This window comes from Leucopleurus acutus (genome assembly GCF_964270905.1).
Source record: "Leucopleurus acutus genome assembly, chromosome: 20".
NCBI classification, from domain to species: Eukaryota; Metazoa; Chordata; class Mammalia; order Artiodactyla; family Delphinidae; genus Leucopleurus; species Leucopleurus acutus.
The window spans coordinates 13079649-13103447 of record NC_139162.1 but is presented as its reverse complement, the minus strand read 5'-3'; the positions used below and the strand labels follow the sequence as shown (position 1 = coordinate 13103447).

Below are 23799 nucleotides of genomic sequence, written 5' to 3'. Positions count from 1 at the left end.
ATCAAATTTTGGAAAAGAGACTGCTGAAGTTACCTATATTAATATCAAAAAAGAAATGATTATGAATAGAGGAAAGAGAAAAAAGAAGAAAATGTGAAGCATCCCCCCAACCAAACACAGCAGTGACTAAAATAGAGAAGGAACTCAGTTAATGCTGAATGAATGATGCAGCAATAGCACTGTAGGAGAGACAAGCCCTAAGTACTTGGAGACACCTGCCTGACTCCAATAAAGAATCTGATGGGGGATTCCCTGGTGGCCCAGTGGCTGAGAGTCCGCCTGCCGATGCAGGGGCCGTGGGTTCGTGCCCCGGTCTGGGAGGATCCCACGTGACGCGGAGTGGCTGGGCCCATGGGCCATGGCCGCTGGGCCTGTGCGTCCGGAGCCTGTGCTCCGCAACGGGGGAGGCCACAGCAGTGAGAGGCCTGCGTACCACAAAAAAAAAAACCAGGGGCAAAATCAAGAATGGTGTACTAGGAGGACGCAGAATTTGCGTCTCCTCACAACTAGGGCACCTACCAGGCACTGGTGGGGGACCACGGACACCTAAGGGGACGGGAGGAGGCCCTAGTGACTGGGTAGGACGTGGGGTGTGGGGGTAGTGAAGGGGGAGGAGAAGTGGAGGCAGGATGGGACTGGCGCCCCTGAGGGGTGGCTGTGGGAGGGGAAGGTATCCCATGCCCGAAAGGGGAAATTGGGGAACCACTGGGACGGCAGAGGATCAAAAGGGAGCATGGCCAGGTTTACCATGCCCACGTGGGCCCCTGGGAGACTGCTGAAGACCCAGGCCTGATCCTCTGCCCACAGAGGCCCCCTCCAGCTGTGCAGGTCCTGAGGGAGTAGGAGGAAGGCAAGGCGGAGTAAAAGTAAAGGCCAGACCTCCAGGACCGGCACCCCTGAGGGGCGGCTGGGGGAGGTGAGGAGCTCCTACACCAAGCGGTACCCACCCCCGTTATGGGGCGAGAACCTGGGAGAGAAGGTGGGGGAGGGGCGCAGAGAAACAGAAGGGAACGTGGCCAGTGCGTCCCCTGTCCACTTAGGCACCGGGAAGACTGTTGGGCTCCCGGGTCTAGTCCTCTGTCCTCGGAGCCTCCCTCCTGTGCACAGAGCCCAATCCCCGCCCCTACACCCCCACCCCGGGCCCCACCTCTACACTGGGAGACCCTGTCCAATGAGCTGGGCCTAAACCCCACCCACACACCCTCACTCAGGGCCCTACCTCCAAACTCCGGAACCCCACACTCCAGAGGCCCTCCTTTGGATGTGCTGCCTCTCCCCTTCCCCAGGTCCTAAGCAGAGGCCCCACTCCACGCTCAAACATCACCCCCACCCCCGACACCTGCCTAGGCCCTGCCCCACCCAAAACCCCACCCCTGCCTAAGTTCCTCCTGCTCCTAAACTCCACCCCCATAGCCAAGGCTTTTTTCTTTATTTTTTTCCTTTTCTTTTTTCCTCTTTTAGATTGGGGTTCTGTTTTACCTTGTTGATTCATTGTTGTTGATTCTTTTATATTTTTATTTTTCCTAATAAATCTTTTATTTTTCTAATTTTATTTTATTTTTTATACTTTGTTAGTGATCTCTCCTTTTGGCTTGTTGCCCTCCCCCCTCTTTCTTTTCTTTTTTCTGCTGTGGTTTAATTTTACCTTACTGCAGTTGTTTCAATTATAGTTTTATTTTTCCTAATATATTTTTTATCCTTCTAATTTTATTTTGTTTCTTATTCTTTGATATTGTACAGCTCTTTTTTTTTCTTTCTTTCTTCGTTTTTTTTTTTTTTTCTTTCACCACGCCACGAAACTTGCAGGATCTTGGTTCCCAGGCCGAAGGTTGGGTATGAGCTCCTGTGGTGGGAGCTCCGAGTCCAAACCACTGGACTAATAGAGAACCTCAGACCCCAGGGAATATCAACTGGAGTGAGGCCTCCCGGAGGTCCTCATCTCAGCACCAAGATCCAGCTCCATCTAACTGCCTGCAAACTAGAGTGCTAGATGTCTCAGGCCAAACAACCAGTAAGACAGGACTACAGTACCACCCATCAAACAAACAAAAAAAAAGAAATGACAAAAAAAATATGTTACAGACGAAGGAGCAAGGTAAAAACCTACAAGACCAAATAAATGAAGACGAACTAGGTAACCTACCTGAAAAAGAATGCAGAGTAATGATAGTAAAGATGATCCAAAATCTTGGAAACAGAATGGAGAAAATACAAGAAAAATTTAACAAGGATCTAGAAGAACTAAAGAGCAAACAAACAGTGATGAACAACACAGTTACTGAAATCAAAAATACTCTAGAAGGAATCAATAGCAGAATAACTGAGGCAGAAGGACAGATAAGTGAGCTGGAAGATAAAATGGTGGAAATAACTGCCAGGGAGCAGAATAAAGAAAAAAGAATGAAAAGAGTTGAGGACAATCTCAGAGACCTCTGGGACAACATTAAACGCACCAACATTTGAATTATAGGGGTCCCAGGAGAAGACAAGAAAAAGAAGGGGTCTGAGAAAGTATTTGAAGAGATTATAGCTGAAAACTTCCTTAACATGGGAAAGGAAATAGTGAATCAATCCAGGAAGCACAGGGACTACCATACAGGATAAACCCAAAGAGAAACACACAGAGATACATATTAATCAAACTGTCAAAAATTAAATACAACAGGCTTCCCTGGTGGCTCAGTGGTTAAGAATCTGCCTGCCAATGCAGGGGACACGGGTTCAAGCCCTGGTCTGGGAAGATCCCACATGACGCGAAGCAACTAAGCCCATACGCCACAACTACTGAGCCTGCGCTCTAGAGCCCACGGGCCACAACTACTGAAGCCCGCGTGCCTAGAGCCCGAGCTCGGAGGCAAGAGAGGCCACTACAATGAGAAGGCTGCACATTGCAACGAAGAGTAGCCCCCGCTCACCGCAACTAGAGAAAGCCCGTGTGCAGCAACGAAGACCCAATGCAGCCAAAAATAATAAATAAGATAAACTTATTAAAAAAATTAAATACAAAGAAAAAATATTAAAAGCAGCAAGGGAAAAGCAACAAATAACATACAAGGGAATCCCCATAAGGTTAACAGCTGATTTTTTTAGCAGAAACTCTGCAAGCCAGAAGGGAGTGGCAGGACATATTTAAAGTGATGAATGGGAAAAACCTACGACCATGATTACTCTACCCAGCAAGGATCTCATTCAGATTTGACAGAGAAATTAAAACCTTTACAGACAAGCAAAAGCTAAGAGAATTCAGCACCACCAAACCAGCTTTACAACAAATGCTAAAGGAACTGCTCTAGGCAGGAAACACAAGAGAATGAAAAGACCTACAATAACAAACCCAAAACAATTAAGAAAATGGTAATAGGAACATACATATTAATAATTACCTTAAATGTAAACGGATTAAATGCTCCAACCAAAAGACACAGACTGGCTGAATGGATACAAAAACAAGACCCATACATATGCTGTCTACAAGACACCACTTCAGACCCAGGGACACATACAGACTGAAAGTGAGGGGATGGAAAAAGATTCCATGCAAATGGAAATCAAAAGAAAGCTGGAGTAGCAATTCTCATATCTGACAAAATAGACCTTAAAATAAAGACTATTACAAGAGACAAAAAAGGACACTACATAATGATCAAGGGATCAATCCAACAAGAAGATATAACAACTGTAAATATTTATGCACCCAACATAGGAGCACCTCAATACATAATGCAAATGCTAATAACAGCCATAAAAGGCGAAATGGACAGTAACAAAATAATAGTAGGGGACTTTAAGTGGGGACACCCCACTTTCACCAATGGACAGATAATCCAAAATGAAAATAAATAAGGAAACACAAGCTTTAAATGACACATTAAACAAGATGGACTTAATTGATATTTATAGTACATTCCATCCAAAAACAACAGAATACACTTTCTTCTCAAGTGCTCATGGAACATTCTCCAGGATAGACCATATCTTGGGTCACAAATCAAGCCTTGGAAAATTTAAGAAAATTGAAATCGTATCAAGTATCTCTTCTGACCACAAAGCTATGAGACTAGATATGAATTACAGGAAAAAACTGTAAAAAATACAAACACATGGAGGCTAAAGAATACACTACTTAATAACCAAGAGATCACTGAAGAAACGAAAGAGGAAATCAAAAAATACCTAGAAACAAATGACAATGAAAACACGATGACCCAAAACCTATGGGATGCAGCAAAAGCAGTTCTAAGAGGCAAGTTTATAGCAATACAATCCTACCTCAAGAAACAAGAAGAATCTCAAATAAACAACCTAACCTTACACCTAAAGCAATTAGAGAAAGAACAACAACAACAAAAAACCCCAAAGTTAGCAGAAGGAAAGAAATCATAAAGATCAGTTCAGAAATAAAAGGAAACAACAGCAAAGATCAATGAAACTAAAACCTGGTTCTTTGAGAAGATAAACAAAATTGATAAACCTTTAGCCAGACTCTTCAAGAAAAAAGGAAGACTCAAATCAACAGAATTAGAAATGAAAAAGTAGAAGTAACAACTGACACTGCAGAAATACAAAGGATCCTGAGAGATTACTACAAGCAACTATATGCCAATAAAATGGACAACCTGGAAGAAATGGACAAATTCTTAGAAAAGCACAACATTCTGACACTGAAACAGCAAGAAATAGAAAATATAAACAGACCAATCACAAGGACCGAAATTGAAACTGTGATTAAAAATCTTCCAACAAGCAAAAGCCCAGGGCCAGATGGCTTCACAGGCAAATTCTATCAAACATATAGAGAAGAGCTAACACCTATCCTTCTCAAACTCTTCCAAAATATAGCAGAGGGAGGAACACTCCCAAACTCATTCTATGAGGCCACCGTCACCCTGATACCAAAACCAAAGATGTCACAAAAAAAGAAAACTACAGGCCAATATCTCTGATAAACATAGATGCAAAAATCCTCAACAAAATACTAGCAAACAGAATCCAACAGCACATTAAAAAGATCATACAGGGACTTCCCTGGTGGCTCAACGGTTAGGAATCTGCCTGCCAATGCAGGGGACACAGGTTCAATCCCTGGCTCGGGAGGATCCCACATGCCATGAAGCAACTGGCCCATGTGCCACAACTACTGGGCTTGCGCTCTGGAGCCCACGAGCCACAAGTGCTGAGCCCATGTGCGACGGCTGCTGAGGCCCGCACACCTGGAGCCCATGCTCTGCAACAGAAAAAGCCACTGTAGTGAGAGGCACGTGCACTGCAACAAAGAGTAGCCCCCGCTCACAGCAACTAGAGAGAGCCTGTGCACAGCAATAAAGACCCAACACAGACAAAAATAAATAAATAAAATATTAAAAAATAAATTTAAAAAAAAACTTAAAAAAAAAGGATCATACACCATGATCAAGTGGGGTTTATCCCAGGAATGCAAGGATTCTTCAATATACGCAAATCAATCAATGTGATACACCATATTAACAAACTGAAGGAGAAAAACCACATGATCATCTCAGTAGATGCAGAAAAAGCTTTTGACAAAATTCAACACCCATTTATGATAAAAACCCTCCAGAAAGTAGGCATAGAGGGAACTTACCTCAACATAATAAATGCCATATATGACAAACCCACAGCCAACATCGTTTTTAATGGTGAAAAACTGAAATCATTTCCACTAAGATCAGAAACAAGACAAGGTTGCCCACTCTCACCACTATTATTCAACATAGTTTTGGAAGTTTTAGCCACAGCAATCAGAGAAGAAAAAGAAATAAAAGGAATCTAAATCAGAAAAGAAGCAGTAAAGCTGTCTCTGTTTGCAGATGACATGATACTATACATAGAGAATCCTAAAGACTCTATCAGAAAACTTCTAGAGCTAATTAATGAATTCAGTAAAGTAGCAGGATACAAAATTAATGCACAGAAATTGCTTGCATTCCTATACACTAATGATGAAAAATCTGAAAAAGAAATTAAGGAAACACTCCCATTTACCACTGCAACAAAAAGAATAAAATACCTAGGAATAAACCTACCTAAGGAGACAAAAGACCTGTATGAAGAAAACTATAAGACACTGATGAAAGAAATTAAAGATGATACACACAGATAGAGAGATATACCATGTTCTTGGACTGGAAGAATCAACATTTTGAAAATGACTATACTGCCCAAAGCAATCTACAGATTCAATGCAATCCCTATCAAACTACCAATGGCATTTTTCACAGACCTAGAACAAAAAATTTCACAATTTGTATGGAAACACAAAAGACCCCGAACAGCCAAAGCAATCTTGAGAAAGAAAAATGGAGCTGGAGGAATCAGGCTTCCTGACTTCAGACTATACTACAAAGCTACAGTAATCAAGACAATATGGTACTGGCACAAAAAACAGAAATATAGATCAATGGAACAGGATAGAAAGCCCAGAGATAAACCCACACACATATAGTCACCTTATCTTTGATAAAGAAGGCAAGAGTATACAATGGAGAAAAGACAGCTTCTTCAATAAGTGATTGTGGGAAAACTGGACAGCTACATGTAAAAGAATGAAATTAGAACACTTCTTAACACCATACACAAAAAGAAACTCAAAATAGATTAAAGACCTAAATGTAAGGCCAGACACTATAAAACTCTTAGAAGAAAACTTAGGCAGAACACTCTATGACATAAATCACAACAAGATCCTTTTTGACTCACCTCCTAGAGAAATGGAAATAAAAACAAAAATAAACAAATGGGACCTAATGAAACTTAAAAGCTTTTGCACAGCAAAGGAAACCATAAAAAAGACGAAAAGACAACCCTCAGAATGGGAGAAAATATTTGCAAATGAAGCAACTGACAAAGGATTAATCTCCAAACTATACAAGCAGCTCATGTGGCTCAATATCAAAAAAACAAACAATCCAATCCAAAAATGGGCAGAAGAACTAAATAGACATTTCTCCAAAGAAGACATACAGATAGATGGCCAACAAACACAGAAAAAGATGCTTAATATCACTAATTATTACAGAAATGCAAATCAAAAGTACAGTGAGGTATCACCTCACACCAGTCAGAATGGCCATCATCAAAAAATCTACAAACAATAAATGCTGGAGAGGGTGTGGAGAAAAGGGAACCCTCTTGCACTGTTGGTGGGAATGTAAATTGATACAGCCACTATGGAAAACAGTATGGAGGTTCCTTAAAAAACTAAAACTAGAACTACCATATGGCCCAGCAAACCCACTACTGGGCATATACCCTGAGAAAACAATAATTGAAAAAGAATCATGTACCTCGATGTTCACTGCAGCACTATTTACAATAGCCAGGACATGGAAGCAACGTAAGTGTCCACTGACATATGAATGGATAAAGAAGATGTGGCACATATATACAATGGAATATTACTCAGCCATAAAAAGAAACAAAATTGAGTTATTTGTAGTGAGGTGGATGAACCTAGAGTCTGTCATACAGAGTGAAGTAAGTCAGAAAGAGAAAAACAAATACCGTTGCTAACACATATTTATGGAATCTCAAAAAAAAAAAATTGGTTCTGACGAACCTAGGGACAGGACAGGAACAAAGACACAGACATAGAGAATGGACTTGAGGACACAGGGAGGGGGAAGGGTAAGCTGGGACGAGTAGCAATGACATATATACACTACCAAATGTAAAATAGAGAGCTAGTGGGAAGCAGCCGCATAGCACAGGGAGATCAGCTCAGTGCTTTGTGACCACCTAGAGGGGTGGGATAGGGAGGGTGCGATAGGGAGGGTGGGAGGGAGATGCACGATGGAGGGGATATGGGAATATATGCATACATATAGCTGATTGTTACACAGCAGAAACTGACCCACACTGTAAAGCAATTATACTCCAATATACATGTTAAAAACAAACAAACAAAGCAACCAACCCCCCAAAAACCAAAGAAAGGTAGACAGGATGAATAAACAGAACTAGTGCTCTAGACTGATTTGTTTAATGAATTCAGATGCCCGCAGCTTGGGTAAGAAACTGGTAATTAGATCAACTAGGGATCTGGATTAGCTCTTTGAATAACCACAACAGATTATAAAAAGAAACTTTGCTTAGTTCATTTGGCTTTTCTAAATCAATGACTTAAATGTTTGGGGTATTACTGTACTTTAATCTCCTAACTGGGTAAATAAAGCTGAAACAGTTGATTTTAAGGCTTAATACCCCTAAGCCCTTCCTCTAGTTCTGTAAACTCAGTATGGGCTTTAAGGGATAGAACTGTGGAGAAAGAACAATAGACTAGCAGAAGTATTTAGCTATAGAAGCTCTGTGATTTTATTTATTTTTAATATTTATTTATTATTTTATTTATTTATTTTCTCCTTTATTTTTTTTGGCTGTGTCGGGTCTTAGTTGCGGCACATGGGCTTCTCCCTAGTCGTGGCTTGAGGGTTTTCGCTCTCTAGTTGTGGCGCGCAGGCTCCAGGGTGCGTGGAATCTGTAGTTTGCGGCACGTGGGCTGTCTAGTTGAGGCACGCAGGCTCAGTAGTTGCAGTGCACAGGCTTAGTTTCCCCATGGTATGTAGGATTTTAGTTCCCTGACCAGGGATTGAACCCGCATCCCCTGCATTGGAAGGTGGATTCTTTACCACTGGACCACCAGAGAAGTCCCTAGAAGCTCTGTGATTTTAGATGGGTCACTTCTCTAGACCCCCAAGGACAGGCTTTGGACTATAACAGGGATTTCACCACCTAGGATCCATGACAGACTTAGGAGTGAGACTGTCCTGAAACTGAATACAAACTTCTGTGTGCAAGTATATTTTCCTGAGAAGAGAATCCACAGCTGTCATCATAATCTCAAAAAGATCCATAAGTAAGTCAGAAAGACAGATATAGCATGATATTGCTTATATGCGTAATCTAAAAAAAAAGACACAAAACAGAGATACAAAACAGATACAGACTCACAAACTTAGAGAACAAATTTATGGTTACCGGGGGGGATAGGGAGAGGGATAGTTAGGGAGTTTGGGATTGACATGTACACACTGCTATATTTAAAATGGGTAACCAGGGACTTCCCTGGTGGTGCAGTGGTTAACAATCCACCTGCTAATGCAGGGGACACAGGTTCGAGCCCTGGTCCAGGAAGATCCCACATGTCACAGAGCAACTAAGCCCGTGCGCCACAACTCCTGAGCCTGTGTTCTAGAACCCGCAAGCCACAACTACTGAAGCCCGTGTGCTACAACTACCGAAGCCCGGACACCTAGAGCCCGTGCTCCGCAACAAGAGAAACCACCGCAATGAGAAGCCCGCACACAAGGAAGAGTAGCCCCCGCTCGCTGCAACTAGAGAAAGCCCGCATGCAGCAACAAATACCCATCCCAGCCATAAATAAATACATAAATAAATAAGTAAAAATAAAACTAAAAAAATGGATAACAAACAAGGACCTCTTGTATAGCACAGGGAACTCTGCTCAATATTACCTAACAACATAAATGGGAAAAGACTTTGAAAAAGCACAGATACATGTATATGTATAACTGAATCACTTTGCTGTACACCTAAAACTAACATAACATTGTTAATCAACTATACTCCAATATAAAATAAAAAGTTAAAAACAAAAGAACACTGGACAGGGCTTCCCTGGTGGCGCAGTGGTTGAGAGTCTGCCTGCCGATGCAGGGGACACAGGTTCGTGCCCTGGTCTGGGAAGATCCCACATGCCGCGGAGCAGCTGGGCCCGTGAGCCATGGCCGCTGAGCCTGCGCGTCTGGAGCCTGAGCTCCGCAACGGAAGAGGCCACAACAGTGAGAGGCCCGCATACGGCAAAAAAAAAAAAAAAAGAACACTGGACAGCCTTCAAGACAATACTATGGCAGTCTTCAGAATAATAATCAAAGCCAACAATGCACTGAAGTACAGTTGACCCTTGAACAACATGAGTTTGAACTATATGGGTCCACTTATATTTGGATTTTTTAAAATAAATGCACACTATGGTTAAAAAAAAAAAAGAAACACGGGTCTAAGATGGTCAAGATTCTTTCCAGCTTTCTGAGTCTATAAAAGCTGAGATGTGGAACACAAAAATAGAGTATTTGTTGAATTCCACACCTTGTAATGCAGGTAATTTTTGTATTATGATTATGGTTTCCTACTACTTCATCTTAATCATTCTATGCTGGTCAAAGTCACAACAAACAGGTTTCAGAATATACTGCTGAAAAGCTTGAGTCTCGATGTTCTCAATTAATTCAACCATCACAGTCACTTAAGAGGATGATTTTTACAAAGAGTAGAAGTCTGGAACTACGATTTCCCCAAAGGCAAACAGGCTGAGTTAATGAGTCTGGCAGGAGAAATTAAAGGATTCACAAAACTAACTTGGAAGTTGTCCCAGTTTCTGAAACAGAAATCTTGGGAATTAGACTGTGTCTAAAATATGAAACATTCTCTAGTCACATCCACTGAAGTTGAACTACCCACCAGATCACACCTGATACTAAATTAAGTGGCAAGAGACTCTGTTTATTAATCACTAAGAGAAAACAAAAGAACAACAAAACAAGAAATCAGTAGCATTGGTGCTTTCACGGCCTTGCAAAAATCTGAAGGCTGAGCAACAGCGCGATGCCTCCTTCTGATTAGAAACATTCTGCTACAGTAGTAAGTAAATTCCTCTTCTGGGAGTTACATTAAAAACCCCGTAAACTTCCAATCATATAAGCAATTCATTTATTAACTTGGCCCAAACCACTTCACTCTTGCCCACCAAAAAAGCACACTGAAAATAATATAGTTGGTAATGATTAGATAAACTCAGTTGTTTAGTCTGGGTAAACTTCCCCTGAGCAAGTGTAAACTGAATATTAACCCTCAGTCAGATTCATAACTAAGTTCCTTTAGTGCCTTATTCTGGCTGAGTCAGAATTAATTTTTTAATAAATTTATTTATTTATTTATTTTTGGCTGCATTGGGTCTTCATTGCTGCGTGCGGGCTTTCTCTAGTTGCGGCAAGCGGGGGCTACTCTTCATTCTGGTGCAGAGGCTTATTGCGGTGGCTTCTCTTGTTGCGGAGCATGGGCTCTAGGCGCGCAGGCTTCAGTAGCTGTGGCTCATGGGCTCTAGAGCATAGGCTCAGTAGCTGTGGTGCACGGGCTTAGTTGCTCCGCAGCATGTGGGATCTTCCCAGACCAGGCCTTGAATCCATGTTCCCTACATTGGCAGGCGGATTCTTAACCACTGCACCACCAGGGAAGTCCCCCAGAATTAATTTTTATTTGTACCCAGGATAGCTGCTAAGTATTGTTTTTCCAAAAGAACAGTGATAAACATAAGCTTCATGCCCTCCAACTGTGCTCTGATTCACTAAAGAGTTTTGCTTTTGTATGATTCTTTAATATTCATCCATCTTTTCAGAAAGGATTTACCTACAGGTTCAGTGCGAAATAAAAAGAAAAGGTATGAAACAGAGTTACAGATGCTGGCTCTCAAGTAAATTACCGTGGTAGAGGAGGTAAAACATGAGTCTGTACCTAACGATCACACAAAGTTGAATGTGGAGTTGAAGGAGCTGATATCTTAAAGAACGAAAGAAGTACCACCACCCCTCATGAGTTAGGATGATAGAATCAGAGAGTCTAATGGAGGAGGGAACAATTGAGTTCAGCCTTAAAAGGAGGTTGTGATTTGGTGATGTAATACTGTGTCTAGGTTGAGGCAGATGAGAGGGGGGCTGTGAACACTAGGTGTGGAGGAGTTTGAAAGGTATATTCTGTACAGAGGGCAGAGACCTGAGCAAGAAAGTGAGGAACTCTGTGGTGACCATTCTTAGGCTTACATATTTGGCATCTCCTAATACACAGTGAGATAACTACAAAATTTTAATAAAATCCCAACATTGGTCTAACAGTGGTTTGCCATCATCCACATTAATACGTTATGGTAAACTCAGTGCAGAGAGTGGTGCTTCAATTTACTGTTATTTACCTCTGTGCTCCCCCAATGGGTGGTGGGGTTAACAACAGGTAAATAACGTATAATTACTTTTTAATAATATTTAAACATATTATTAACTTTGAAGAAGGAATAAGAACAGCTACTTTAGAAACTGGAGACACTCAAGCACTGATCTATTCATAGAGTTTTTACACAGCTCAAGAAGTGTACATCATAGGGGCAAAAAATAGTACAGAAGATCTATATACAGAAAGATTCAGAAAAATCCATTTCTAGAAAGCAGATCATATGGACTCACAGACCTCACTGAATCTAGGAGAATCAAAGGGAAACAACATAAAGCCTTCTGCTGGGGCATAAAGGTAGGAACCAGTCCATGTAGTCTAAGAAAAGCTCTTTTTCCTCTTGATCTAAATGTTTGCTTCCAGCTGGGTTCAGAGAAAGGTCCTGATCATTTGAACTGATTGTTAGTCAAAGTCCCTTTCATGTTTGCTTTCTTGGCTTCTAGTTCAGCTAGCTCTTGCAACTGCCTGTTGCTCAGGACTTTGCGTTCCAACTGTTTTTCAATCACTTTGGCATTCTGTGCACACAAGTCAGCAACTTCCCTAGCCTCAGTCTTCTCTTCCTCTTCATCAATAGCAGACACAGTGACAGAGCTGAACGTGCCCATGTCTTTAGTCCATTTGGTCATTATCACCTTCTTAGGCGACTCTTGTTTCTGGATATATGTATTTCATTTTCCCAAAACCCTGGCCAAACTTGACTACTGCTCCATCCACAATGGAGGTCATGGGAGCATTCTTCAGCTGGGACTGGCAGAAGAGTGGCAGTCTACACTTCATACACTTCTTCCTGTGCTGTCCTTCCACACCTTCAGGCCTCCAAAGATACATAGTATCTTCAACTTGTGTTACAAAATTTGTGACTGTGTTTGGCAGCAACAATTACATAGACCAATCCTGGGGACTCATGGGTAATTTCTCTGACAGTCCAGTACCAGGACCATCTGGCAACATGAAGAATAACAGACATCAAGGGGCTTCTCACCATCATCATATTCCTCCCCAGGTCGAAGGTGTTGGAGCAGACGACTGACCAGGGCACTACTTTAGGTGTAGTTCAGAGAAACAGCCCAAAAACTCAACACCAAGAATGTTACTCAATGTTACTTCTATAGGAACATGATACAATTTAAAGGGATAAAAGATAAATAGGCAAGACCCCCCACACACAAATTAGGGCCCATTTAACCCTGGTTCTTGGACAGTCAGGGGACTATGATGAGGTCAAGACTTACTTGTCTTATACCTTTAAAATGAAAAATATCCTCAATGGCCTTTAATTCTAATTATATATATATATATATATCCATATCTATATCTATATTATAGTGGGAATTAGCAAACGGTTCTGCTCTGGTTCAGGTAACACACTTACTCATAGATAAAAAATACTGGCAAGACTTGCTGCTTTGTCAAGTACTAATTCATTCACCTTCAATGAGGCTTTAGCTCTATTTTAAAAATATTAAAGCACAACAACCTGGCTAATTACTGGACTTAACAGCTCACACACCAAGACCGAGCAACTCTTGACTCACTGACTGAATGATCCATATCCATGAAGATGCTATGCCCCAAAATTCACTTTGAGAAGTCAAATTACATCTTATTTTTGCCTAAGAAAACTCTAAAACGTGTTCAAATGACCAAATGGAAACACTCAAAATTAATAAAATTTATCATCTTCTGTGCCCAGAGCAGGGAATGACAAATAAGGATATAGTAATCTAGTTACTGAACAAAAACTGCATCATTACATTATGGCCCGAAGTATACACATTGGATTATCATTTTACAAATCTTAAAGTTTATTAAGAAATGTAAATTACAGGGCTTCCCTGGTGGCGCAGTGATTGAGAGTCCGCCTGCCGATGCAGGGGATGAGGGTTCGTGCCCCGGTCCGGGAAGATCCCACATGCCGCGGAGTGGCTAGGCCCGTGAGCCATGGCCGCTGAGCCTGCGTGTCCGGAGCCTGTGCTCCGCAACGGGAGAGGCCACAGCAGTGAGAGGCCCGCGTACCGCAAAAAAAAAAAGTAAATTACAAAACCAAGTAATTTTCTGTACTATAAGAAATATTGTGAAGTTTTTCCCCATCCCCCCCGTTTTTCTATTATGAATCAGAAATAAAGGTACCTATAAACTGTAGGAGACAGGTCATCCTCAAAAGAATGTTTAGAGATATTTCTTTCACATACAGAGCTCATTCAACCTTTTCATCAACCTTCCATTTGGGACTGCCTAATATTGAAGAAATACAGGGATGGTTTTGTAGTGACAAGTGCTTTAAAATCCAATTATGGCCTTGCAAGGACTCTGCCTCACTTCACCATCGTGAATGAATGAGTTTTTCTGGAACTAAATCATCCTCATGAGAGCCTACTATCAGCAAGGAGAAAAAAGTTACCTCCTACCAACTCTTTTTTTTCTCCCTGGGAGACAACTTAGAAATTCAGAATCCAATTTAGTCCTAATTTGGGGGGGCGGGGAAGAAAAAAGAGTCAGGCATTCTATCAAATGCTTGGCCAGATTCCCCTTTAACCTTCAAGGGAAAGAATCTTGGACAGGTCTGTCAACGTGGCTTCCAGCCATGACAGGCACACAGATGCAAAGAGATAAAAGACCTTGTTTTTCATTGCCTAGTTTCCTGGATAAAGTCAGTTTTGGTGCCCATGTTACAAGAGTGGCACCTAGAGCATTATCATTCAGTCTAAAGTGCCTAACGTTTATAAACTATTTTGCAGACAATTCATCAAAAAGGACATACTTCCTCTGAACTGTGAGGCTGCAATGACTACTACTACTATGCCAACACTACAAAAATACAGCACCAAAATTCTTCTGAAATAGCTACTCACAGTATTTTTCATACCTCATAAAAACAGACACCATATAATCCCCTCATTTCATCGTGTTTGAGAGGAAACATGGTAGAAAGAATTCTGGATTAGGAGCCAAAAAACTTAAGTTCTGATTGCAGTTCCATTGTATATTGATTGCATAACAAGCCTTGATCAAGTCACATAATTCTTCAGGCTTCAAATTTCATGTCTACAAAACAGATAAATCCTGCTTTACGTACTTCACAGGGCTGTTATGAGTAGAATTATTTAAAAGGCCTTTGAAAATTATACAGGGCCTTTCAAATATAAGATAATACTGGCCCTTCAGTCTCTGCACATAATCTAATCAAATAAACATCAAAAGCAACATTACTGCTTTCTAGTAGTCCATAATTCATGCAGGAGAAGCATAAGAATTCAAAATAAATGACATACATATTTGATTGTATTTGTATATACTATCTCTGAAAGGACACATAAAAATATTGACTTTCACTATATACCCTTCTGCACTTTTTGAATTATGTACCACATGCAAAAAAGAAGAAAAAAGAAGAAAAATCAAAGATAATTCCACTTTAAGACATAAACATAGACACCTTTGAAAATATCTGGAATCCATATTCATGGTTGGGGCACCGAGGAAATTTAATGATATACCCTCCTCAGTCCGTATTTTTCTCTTTTTTTCTCTTCCACTGTCTATTCCAAATAGGGTAGTGGTGGGGAGGAAATATGGAATATCAACATCTTCTGGGACAGGGCAAGTGGAAATCTGGCCCTTTTAAGAGTCCTACAGGGGACTTCCCTGGTGGGGCTGTGGTTAAGAATCTGCCTGCCAATGCAGGGGACATGGGTTCGAGCCCTGGTTCAGGAAGATCCCACATGCCATGGAGCAACTAAGCCCATGCGACACAACTACTGAGCCTGCGCTCTAGAGCCAGCAAGCCACAACTACTGAAGCCCACGTGCCCTAGAGCCCACGGGCCGCAACTACTGAGACCGTGTGCTGCAACTACTGAAGACTGCACACCTAGAGCCCACGCTCCACAACAAGAGAAGCCACCGCAATGAGAAGCCTGCGCACCACAACAAAGAGCAGCCCCTGCTCGCCGCAACTAGAGAAAGGCTGCGCACAGCAACGAAGACCCAGCACAGACAAAAATAAAATGAATGAATGAATGAAAGAGGAAATGTGTATTTAAAAAAAAAAAAAAGAGTCCTACATTGGTAGTTCTACTCTAAGAAAAGCACATTAACAATTTTTGGCCTAGTTTTCCCAGTGTGGTCAACTGTTACATGGGAGTTTTAAAATGAGAGATGAAAACAAAATTCTCTGAAGAACATTATAGGAATTATGAGAAGAATGTCATCCTCATACACTGTTGGTGGAATTGTAAACTGATGCAACAGCTATGGAAACAGTACAGAGATTCTTCAAAAATTTACAAATAGAACTACCATACGATTCAGCAATTCTCCTCCTGGGTATTTACCTGAGGAAAACAAAAACACTAATTTGAAAAGATATAAGCACCCCTATGCTCACTGCAGCATTATTTATAATAACAAAGATATGGAAGCAGCCTAAGTGCCCATCAACAGACGAATGGATAAAGAAGATATGGTACACACACATACACACACACACAATAGAATATTACTCAGACATAAAAAAGAATGAAATCTTGTCATTTGCAACAACATGGATGAACCCAGAGGGTATTATGCTAAGTGAAATAAATCAGACAGAGAAAGACAAACACTGTATGATATCACTTATATGTGGAATCTAAAAAAAAAAAACAAATAAACAAACATAACAAAACATAAACAGAGATACAGAAGAGAAACAGATGTCTGCCAGGGAGAAGGAGGGTAGGGGGAAGTAAGAAATAGGAGAGGGGTATTAAGAGATATAAACTTCCAATTGCAAAATAAATGTCATGGGTATGAAATGTACAGTGTGGGGGATAGAGTCACTAACCATGTAATATCTCTGTATGGTGACATATGCAACTGGACTTATCATGGTGATCATTTTGGAATGAGGAGAAACATTGAATCACCATGTTGTATAACAGCAGCTGACATAGTGTTGTAGGTCAATTATATTTCAAGAACAAACAAATAAACAAACTCATAGAAAAAGACATCAGTTTTTTTTTTTTTTTTGCGGTACGCGGGCCTCTCACTGTTGTGGCCTCTCCCGTTACGGAGCACAGGCTCCGGACGCGCAGGCTCAGCGGCCATGGCTCACGGGCCCAGCCACTCCGCGGCATGTGGGATCTTCCTGGACCGGGGCACGAACTCGTGTCCCCTGCATCGGCAGGCGGACTCTCAACCACTGCGCCACCAGGGAAGCCCAAGACATCAGATTTGTGGTTACCAGAGAAGAAGGGCAGGGGGTGGGGAGGGTAAGAGGAATTGGACAAAGGCAATCAAAAAGTACAAACTTTCAGTTATAAAATAAAAAGTACTAGGGATGTAATGTACAACATGATAAATATAATTAACACTGCTATATGTTATACATGAAAGTTGTTGAGAGTAAATCCTAAGATTATCATCACAAGAAAAAAATTTTTTTCTATTTATTTAATTTTGTACTTCTAAGAGATGATGGATATTCACTAAACTTTTGTGATAATCACTTCATGACGTATGTAAATCAAATCATTATGCTGTATACCTTAAACTTATACAATGCTGTATGTCAATTATACCTCAATAAAACTAGAAGGGAAAGAAAAGGAACAGAATGTCAATTTTAATACGGTACCTTTTATACTCTTTATTTGCCATCTCAGATGATTTGGAACAGCTGAATATAGGTACAAATGTGTCAAAACAGTGGCTACTACAGCCAAATGCAAAGTGGGAAAGGAGACTAAAATAGAGACAAAATTTCCAGACATCTGACAATACTATTAATGTTTATACCCAGTAAATCTGGAATGATTCTATCAATGTAGCTCATTACCTCCAATCCAACTATGCTACTTCTATAATTGTGAAAAGATAAAACCAAAAAATGGATATAAGATTACAGGATGCAAAAAAAGTCCTGAAATTAAATATAATTTCTCATGCTCCATACCCAAGTATCTAAAAATACCACATTTCTTCCATACTGACTAGTGGTGAGTGCACTGTTTACTTTTACTGGCCTGATGAGAAGAAGCCAATAGGGCTGAACTGCCAGACTGTACAGAACCCTTTCTGTATAACCCATTTCAGATGATTGGTGCTGCTTAAGAGAACAGCTGTGATTCAGGGACTGGCCTTCTATCTGAATTAAGTCTGCAACTACATTGCATAATTCTGAAGGATGTGCAAGTTTTGAAGCAGGAATGCACAGGAGATAAAAATTCAGTTAAATGAGAGAGATGAAGAACTTTAAAAAAAATATTTTACTTACTTACTTATTTATTTTGGCTGTACCGGGTCATAGTTGCGGCATGCAGGATCTTCATTGCAGCGTGAGGGATCTTTAGTTGCAGCATGCGGACTTCATAGTTGTGGTATGCGGACTCTTAGTTGCGGCACGCATGTGGGATCTAGTTCCCCGACCAGGGATTGAACCCGAGCCCCCTGCATCGGGAGCACGAAGTCTTGACCGCCAGGGAAGTCCCAATGAAGAACATTTGAGTAGGTCTTCCCTGGTGGCGCAGTCGTTAAGAATCCGCCTGCCAATGCAAGGGACACGGGTTCAAGCCCTGGTCCAGGAAGATCCCACATACCATGGAGCAACTAAGCGGGTGTGCCACAACAACTGAGCCTGAACTCTAGAGTCCGTGAGCCACAACTACTGAGGCTGCATGCCACAACTACTGAAGCCTGCGTGCCTAGAGCCCGTGCTCTGCAACGAGAGAAGCCACCGCAGTAAGAAGCCCGCGCACAGCAACAAAGAGTAGCCCCCGCTCGCCACAACTAGAGAAAGCCTGTGTGCAGCAACGAAGACCCAATGCAGCCAAAAAAAGAACAGTTGAGTATGGTAAGTTGGAATGGAGGAAGAAGAGTACCTGATACCTTAACACCAGTGGATGCTTAAATGGACTTGAAAAGTGGTAGAGGAACAGCAAAGAGTTATCACATAAATAGTCTCCTCTCAAAAGAGAGTCACGTGGAGAAACTGAAAGGGCAAAAGAAATCACTATTGAACAGGGACTTCCCTGGTAGTCCAGTGGTTAAGAATTCACCTTCCAATGCAGGGGACCCATGGTTCAATCCCTGGTCGGGGAACTAAGATCCCACATGCTGCGGGGCAACTAAGCCCACATGCCGCAAATACTGAGCCTGTGTGTTGCAACGAACTGAGATCCTACAAGCCGCTCAGCACGGCCAAAAAAAAAAATCCCATTAAAGCCACTTGACCTCAGACCTCAAAGCCATTTAAATATCCCATTTTTTACTTCTTCCTGTCAAGGTGGTATTCTCCTTTACTGTAGTAAGTTCTAATAAATTCAGCTTTGCTTTATTAACAGATTGGTGAAATTTGGAGGAGTTCATCAGGTTCTATGCCAATAGATCCTTCAACATCCAGTTCAAAGGCATTTAGGGCTGAACAGGGAAAAAACTGATATATTTTAAAACCAATCTTCTGGGGTTAACAACATCAGTAATGTACATAAAATCTAGAGAAATCTTCAAAAGTTTTCCATATTTCTTCTTGCTTAGATAATATCATTCTATAGTCGGTAGAACAAAGGTACATTAATTGTATGTTAATAATTACCATTATATCAAACTATAAAGGCTGAAATGATAGAATTAAACACTTACTCTGGGAAATATTGAAAAATTAATATAAACATTAATAAAGATTCAATATTTAATAAGAATTATCCATAATCTCTAAATCACATCTTTGCCTTTTAAAGTGGTAATTTTCTATTATAAAACTGATTTGAAACGAAAGTGCAAAGAACAAAAAACCAGGAGGATCCTTTTGCTGGGAAGTTCAGTTGAGCCAATGATCACTATATGACCTAAATATATAATAATTCCCCACACTTCAGTTACAATAGGTAGGAAACTGAATAAAAAGCAAGACAGTTTGACTCCAATTGGCTAACTAATATGATTCTATAAAAACAGATAATTAGGGCTTCCCTGGTGGCGCAGTGGTTGAGAGTCCACCTGCTGATGCAGGGGACACGGGTTCGTGTCCCGGTCTGGGAAGATCTCACATGCCGCGGAGTGGCTGGGCCCGTGAGCCATGGCCGCTGAGCCTGCGCATCCGGAGCCTGTGCTCCGCAACGGGAGAGGCCACAACAGTGAGAGGCCCGCGTACCGCCAAAAAGAAAAACAGATAATTACCTTTTGAGGAAGGAGAAATACTGTTATAGAAATAACTGGGAGAGGTGAAAGGAGATAGGCAGAACAATCACAGATCCTTTTAGAATTATAATAATTATTATTTTTTTGCCGTACGCGGGCCTCACTGTTGTGGCCTCTCCCGTTGCGGAGCACAGCCTCCGGACGCGCAGGCTCAGCAACCATGGCTCACGGGCCCAGCCGCTCCGCGGCATGTGGGATCTTCCCGGACCGGGGCACGAACCCGTGTCCCCTGCATCGGCAGGCGGCCTCTCAACCACTGCGCCACCAGGGAAGCCCCCTTTTAGAATTATTGTTTTAAAACACTAAGTTTGTCAGTGGTTTAAATATGCATTACTTCTCCAATAAAAAAAATATTTACTTCCAATAATGGAAACAAAGGACATTTCCAGGTATTGTGGAGCTCTCATTACTGTATAGTCTGTAGAACTGGCTATGCAGCATAGACTTTGGAGAGACATACCTGGGATCAGATCAATTTGGGCTCTTCCAGGTACTAGCTGTGTAACCCTGGACAAATTATTTAACTTTTGTAAGCCTAAATTTCCTTACCTATAAATGAGGATAGTAAGAGTATTTATTACACATGTAGCGATAAGTAGAGCAAAACACATAAAGCACCTAGCACAGCGCTCATTGTAAATATACAATAAATATTATCTATAAAAATGACATTTATTATTATTATTATAGTATACTTCTAGAAGAGTTAATTTTGTACTGCCCCAACCCCAAAATAAACCAATTTCAAAAATAAGGAAAAAAAAAAGAGGTTTTCTTTTTAAATCTAAGATACATAGATTCTTAGCCGTAGGAAGGCAACTTCAGTTTACGTAGTTCAATTACATTAGGATAAACTAGAGTAAAGGAATACATTAATTTAGGAAATTAAGGTAGAAAAATCTTATCCTAATGGAAGGAAAAGTCTTTAAATCACTTCACCAAGCTTGCTCAGCACAAATGTGTGTGGAATTTGTCTTGCTCCTCACTCTAATCTCTCAATCTAATAACCATATACAAATCCAGGTTAGATATCTGTTTTGAACTTCATTTAGGTTTTTGTTTCTAAGTAAACATCAGAAGTTAAATAGTTTTGATTTTGTTCACTCAACTGTTTTAAGGCTCCAAACAACCTCTGTATTTGGTTGTATTTAAGTCCAACTGTTTAGATGCAAGTATCTTTAAATATGCAAACAAACCAAGGCTCTTAGTCATCTAAAATCGCTTTTCTAAATTTTACTTGGTAAATGTTTCTAGCCCAGTGCTGGCAATCAATGCACTTCTCTCATCACATCAAACTCCAGTTGATTCATTTTGTGAAAGTAAATGCTGCTTGTCAGCAACTGTCAATTTTAATAAGCAAGACTGATGCCTTTGACAATTCAGTCAATGCCATGCATCTGTCTGGGTTTGTTACTTTAAATCACCTGACAGCCACCTGTGAACAGATCGTACAAAGCAGTGTAAAAGTGGTCCGGGGTTACACTACCATAATTCTTTCAAATACACTCAGACCTTACAATAGTATCTTTAAAATTTTGATCATCACAGTTATTATTCTTCAGAAGAGTACTGGGAAATCTAATGTCTAAAATAGAAGCCTTTGATTTAGGGTCTCTGAATCTTTAGTCTACACCAGAAATATAGAAGATAAGGATCTATGACTGGAGGAAAGTTCACTATTTCAAAGATAATATTTTAAATTCTGACATGTGATACAAATGAAATGCCTCATGGACCACAGAAAGAGGACAGAACAAGTAACATAAGTGAGCCACAGAAAGCACACAAGCGTTTTCCCAACTGAAATCTTACTAAATAATCCACATCACAGAACTCGACTGGGGAAAGGCTCTCTGCATTAGGCAGGGCATAACTATACCTATTCAGAAGCAGGACTTAATATCTAATAACCCCAAACATATTTTTGTTTCAGTTTCAGAAGAAAGAAAAAAAAAGACTGGGGAGAGGGGAACAGTAGAAAGTCAATTTTGGATTGCTTTCTCTCTTGCTTTGGCGCCAAGGAATATTTTTAACCTTTTACCTAGACTCTCTATGATCCTTATTTTCACCTCAGTATGCAAGAAGAAAAGATTCAAGCATTTACCTGAGACTTCTCTCTGTAATATGGACTAAATAAAATCCATAAAATGCAACATTCTAAGACTTATTTAAAATACACACTTCGGGGACTTCCCTGGCTGTCCCGTGGTTAAGACTTCGCCTTCCAATGCAGGGAGTGCAGGTTCGGTCCCTGGTTGGGGAGCTAAGATCCCACATGCCTTGCGGCCAAAAAACCCAAAACATAAAACAGAAGCAGTATTATAACAAATTCAATAAAGACTTAAAAATTTTTTTTTTTAAAAATAAATACACACTTCAATTGTAAGCTGTACCGTACTCACCTTTGTGTCTACTCTGAGTCACCTGTCTGGTTAAGAATCTTACAACATTATGAATGTTGGTGGCTAACTATGCCACTAACATAAAGAATTCAGAAGCATATATATAAGCCAAAATATGTGATTCATGACCGATTTTAAAAGAAAAGTTTAGGACATAATTCATACGAGATATCTTATTATCATCTAATTAAGTAACTTACTAAAAACCTTTAGCCAAAATTTTAATTTTTAAACTTCATCTCAAAATTACCAAATACACATTGCTTTTTTCAGGTATAGAAGAGTTTATTTTACATCATAGTACATTGTGAATACCAAATACACATTTTAAAACATAAAATAATATGGGATAGTTTTGGTCTAACAGCCAGTTAATGAAGTTTGAAAAGAAAGATAAGTGAAGGTATTAATATTCCCTTTCCAAAAGGCTTGACACTGAATAAATGATCTCAACATCCATGACTTACCAAGTAATTTATTAGACTGGTTACTAAATTGTTCCTGCTTCCGAAACAAAGAAACAGTGCATAGGAATTGGAAACCGACTTCCCTGGTTTAAAAGAGTCTCTTATAAGTTCATTTTGGCGCCATTAAAAATTCCTAAGTTTTTCTGACAGCTCATACAACTCAATACAAAAAAAACAACCCAATCGAATAATGGGCAGAAGACCGAAACAGACATTTTTCCAAAGAAGACATAGAGATGGCCTATAGAGATGGCCAATAGGCACATGAAAAGATGCTCAACATCACTAATTATTAGTGAAATGCAAATCAAAACTACAGTGAGGTACCACCTCACACTGATCAAAATGGCCATTATTGGGCTTCCCTGGTGGCGCAGTGGTTGAGGGCCCGCCTGCCGATGCAGGGGACACGGGTTCGTGCCCCAGTCCCGGAAGATCCCACATGCTGCGAAGCGGCTGGGCCCGTGAGCCATGGCCGCTGGGCCTGCGCGTCCAGAGCCTGTGCTCCACAACGGGAGAGGCCACAACAGTGAGAGGCCCGTGTACCGCAAAAAAAAAAACCCAAAAAACAGTAACAAAGGGCTTCCCAGGTGGCGCAGTGGTTGAGAATCCACCTGCCAATGCAGGGGGCACGGGTTCAAGCCCTGGTCCGGGAAGATCTCACATGCCGCAGAGCAACTAAGCCTGTGCGCCACAACTACTGAGCCTGCGCTC

At 40.8% G+C, this 23799-nt stretch overlaps 1 protein-coding gene and 1 pseudogene across 3 annotated transcripts in view; both read right to left on the bottom strand.

The window, feature by feature from the left end:
- GLG1 (golgi glycoprotein 1) overlaps positions 1-23799 on the bottom strand; it is a gene marked incomplete at its 5' end in the record, with an annotated part of 149908 nt that overhangs the window by 69266 nt on the left and 56843 nt on the right. The window lies entirely within an intron of this gene.
- LOC309976411 (STING ER exit protein-like) lies at positions 12394-13268 on the bottom strand (annotated as a pseudogene). Its single transcript has one exon. The product of its transcript is annotated as an STING ER exit protein-like (transcript).